Raw genomic sequence first — 4425 nt, 5'->3', positions numbered from 1 at the left:
CCCAATTATCTTCCCCATCTCCGGCGAACCTCCGGCGACACCCTCATCCCTCATCACTCTCTCTCCTTATAGATCTATGTTCGCATCTCACCCTTCGCATCTCCACTTCTCTTTTCGAATTGGGTAAGATCCGAATCCCATCTTGTGATTTTGAGCTTTCATATGATGTAATTATACTTAAAATGTTAGATCCATGCCGTGTTAATGCTAAATACCTCTATTGTTGAAGCTTGAAGCATTATGTATACATGTGTATATATATGTATATATGTTTATATATATATATTGAGATTTGTTTTGATTTGTGGGAGTATGGGCTTCGTACGATGATTAGGATTGATGCCATGTTGTGTTGATGGGCCCACGACATTGTTCGTGAAGGCCCCGTGCCATCCACGTCACAAATCTGTGCCTGTCTATGTTCTTTACAATTCGATTGATCGAACTTGTTTTTCAGATCGATCTGTGATAGATCGATCTCACCCTACTTCTAATATCGATCGAACTTGAGGTCGACCTCACTCATTTTTTCAGATCGATCGAACCTCACAGATTTCATACACATACTCCATGCATCTTATCTTGTGTTCATGTTATTTCATTTATGCCCAATGCGTGTGATATTCCACATTGGATGCATCTCATACTTATACTATTTAGCCTGCTTCACATCCTGTCACTTGTATAGATTCATGTCATATTTGCTTTGTCTGTCTTACTTGACATACATGTTTCCATTTTGTGTTTCTATCAATAATTATATATATATATATATATACACACATATCCATCTATACAACTCACAAATTAATTAAGCCAGATATACACATATATAATAAAAAAAATATGTACATATGTATACCTCCTTCCATCACCAATATATTAATTTAATTATATTTATACAAATTAAATGCTACTAAATATCATCACAAATGGTTTCCTATAAATACTCCATCTCGGTTTAAATAATTTTCCGACACCGTCTTATTAAAACATAAACATCTCCTAGTAAGATGGGAATCTGATAATGAAATTGGTACCATTGGAAAGAGGATTAAAAATCCTTAAAGTTGAGCTCAAGAATGACCTAATTTTGATTTAAGATGACTAAGTTATGACCGTTTCAATTTTAAGTGTCGAAACAAGCCAACAAGGATTTCCCACACGTGCCCACGCGCTGGATCCAAGCTCTGTGTGTGCTGGCGCATTCTGATTGGCTGGAGTCTTTTAGCTCCTGTGAGCTCACCCACACTAGATTATAGCATTGAGTTCACATGAATGCACCCACACTAGATTAGCTCACTTGAGCTCACATGTATGCACCCACACCTAATTATCTCACCTGAGTCACATGTATACACCCACACCAGATTATCTCACATGAGGTCATATGTATACATCCAAACTAGATCAACTACCCATTAATCAAGATCCATCAGAGGCCTAGATTCCATGTGCACCATGATAGCATGCGCCGCGTCACACCGGATCGTTTTCAATCATCATCTATTAATGACCCCTTGTCTATTGCGCTGATATTTAGGAAGCCTTCAGTAAATCAGTTGCGAACTACTTTTCTAGAATGTCCAATATCTCTTTTACATCTTCTATGCGAAAATCTTTAATTTTCATAAGATCTTCTCAACTGTTATTTAAAAAGTCCAATAATGTATATATATTGGACCTTTTGAGGCAATTATAGATTCTGGGAGATAATTCTGATTGGTCAATAAAAATATATTTGAATGCTATATATAAATTGTATATATGTATGTATAAATTTTCAAACAAATAATAGGAAAATAAATATAATAAATTCCAGAAAAATACCAGAAATTCTGGAAACCCTAAATAACCTTATTGGGTCATAGATCAACCTATAAATTGGTTTTAATATATATATAAATATATATATATATATATATATATATAACATCTATATATACAATTAACATCCCATAATCCAAAATTAAAAATATATAATAATTCATACTTTTAAATAATCCGATCTAAACATGATTTAATCAAATAAATTTAACCTAAAGCTTTTGATACTCAAGGTGAAATCCTTATGAGTTTTAAGAGGAAAGTTAGAGAAAACTCGCCTGAAGGTTTCGAAATGAAACCGACGCTTCAATTTTAATTGTCTCTTCCAATTCCAACATCCTCTTTCTCCGATCCGGCCTCCTTTTTGTTAGCCTTCTTTTCTTTTTCTCTCTCTGTCTCTCTTTGTTTGTGTCTTGTTGCTCCTTTACATCAACAAATACTGCTCCGATTGTGGAAACCGTGTCTCTAAGTTTTTCAAGTTCATCCTTCATGCCCCACACAAGTCCCATCTCTCGAAGAAGGGCGGAACCCAACTTCTTCACAATTTCAGTTAGAAGCACTTCTGCCATTTCTTTTGAAGAGAATGCTCAACGGTTTCTTTGTGCAGCAAGTGAAAGTCAAAAGGATTGAGAAAATTGAAAGCCAAAAGAAGCAATAACTAATTCCCCGTTCATACATATAAGTAATAGTGAAAGTTGTTGACATAAACACATGAAAATTAATTGAAAGCTAAATAGAAGAAGAAATAATTAATTCGTCACGGGCTTGTTTACTAATAGGACTGATTCCTGATTTTTACTGTCAATTCCTAAAATTGAGAATCAAAATTAAAAATTATATTTAATAAAATACTTTCACTTTTATGTTTTAAGAAAGTACTTTTTAATTTTGTGAAGAGAAGAGAAAGTGAGAAATCCTCACTTTCTTGTTTTCTCCACTGTAGCGAAGGAATTACTTCCGCTACTGTAGCGAAACTTAAACAATGCTTTGCTCTCAGTCGTTTATACCCACTATTGTCTCTCTCCCATGTGCCACCACGATAGCCACCAGATGGGCAACTCCGACAAAGATGATTCACCGATCGGCATCGCTAGCGACAACCATATCGGCGATTATGGGACTTAGGTAAGTTATACTTTCCTTAAATTTGAAATTTTTTCTATCTCATCCTCAAGACAAAATCCCTTCTTCCTCTCTTTGCTTTCTTAGCATTGAACCCTTAGCACAAAATCAAAGAGTCGCCTTCTCGATCTGTGGATATGTTTACTGTGCGTTGTTGCTGGAATAATGATGGCTATGATCGTGTTACAACGCTTAGACTCAATGACGTGGTTGTTGCGGCTAGGGGTGCACACGGTTTGGTTCGGTACGGTTCCTGTTAGAACCGGAATCGGAACTGATCTCAACAGTTCCTAAAAAATGGAACCAAAACCGTGGACAATGGAACCGAATCGGACCAAGGAACCGTTGACCAAGCTAACTTTTTCAATATTATTTTAATTTTCCTTAAAAAAATACAAATACAATAACAAAAATAAAAACACAAATAAACACAAAATATAAAAATATTATATCCCACAAATTCAGTTACTCCATTAGAATTACAAAAAAGAACACATTCAACAATCCAAATCATTCACTAATAGTTGATAACTTGATATGAAATCTAATACTAATAGTCCATTATGCAGCATCATCAGCAACAGCCTCCATTGTAGCTGCTCACAGCCTCACACAAAAAGCATATTCCCCACCTTTAAAAAAAAACAAGAGTTATAGAATGTGGTGAACTTGAAACTAAAAAAGTATAACCAGTAAAAGAACTACAAAAGAACTCACCAGTGACTCAGTGAGACATTCTGTTGCATCATGAATGGCTGCATGCTGCTTCCAAGTGCTAACCAGCTACTACATTCTCATCTACAAAAGGCAAAGACAACTTTTATAAATATTTCAATAAAAGCAAAATACTTTAAAACTAAATTTTATATAAAATTAATGGTACCAGATTCAATTGCTTCAATTTCAGCCATAGTTTCTTCCACTTGAATTGGGACTGGTGAAGAACGCAACCAATTTTGTCTGCAAATTAAGCATTCCACAAATTTGGGACTAAGAGAACTACGAAATCGATTAAGAACACAACCTCCCGTACTAAATGCGGACTTGAAAGCAACAGTAGAGACGGGAATGGCTAAAACAACCCTTGCAACTTCAGAAAAAACTTTATACCTCACACTATTCACCTTCCAACAATTCAAAATATCAAAGTTTGAACTATTCTTTTCACAAGATTCCTCTAAATATTTGTTCACTTCGGTTTTGTCTCTCTCATCACCTTCTTGTTCCATATGTTTTTCAAACCCTGATAGTGAGACCACATCATTTGCACCACCCAATGGGTCAATCGCCATAGTATTAGTCTCAACATTTACAATTTTAAATGAGGATGAATTAGCTAACTCAGCCTTTTCAAGCTCATCAAAAAGACGTTTCAGCATATCTACTATCCTTTTCATCAGCACATTTACCTTGGTTGGATCATGAATTTTGGAGAAACAAAACCTTAAATACATTAATTTACAACGAGGATCTAAC

At 35.1% G+C, this 4425-nt stretch overlaps 1 long non-coding RNA gene across 1 annotated transcript; it reads right to left on the bottom strand.

The window, feature by feature from the left end:
• Positions 1-3374: 3374 nt before the first annotated feature.
• Positions 3375-3910, bottom strand: LOC132306981 (uncharacterized). The gene is made up of 3 exons (XR_009482149.1): positions 3833-3910; positions 3667-3747; positions 3375-3581 (listed from the first exon to the last, which is right to left on the bottom strand). It is a non-coding gene; the product is annotated as an uncharacterized LOC132306981 (long non-coding RNA).
• Positions 3911-4425: the final 515 nt, after the last annotated feature.

Source organism: Cornus florida, unplaced genomic scaffold, assembly GCF_030987335.1.
Source record: "Cornus florida cultivar Cherokee Brave unplaced genomic scaffold, ASM3098733v1 CherokeeBrave_3.0.0_Hap2_Chr01, whole genome shotgun sequence".
Classification (NCBI taxonomy): Eukaryota; Viridiplantae; Streptophyta; class Magnoliopsida; order Cornales; family Cornaceae; genus Cornus; species Cornus florida.
Note: the sequence above shows the minus strand (reverse complement) of the source record. Positions and strands in the feature narration are given on the sequence as shown.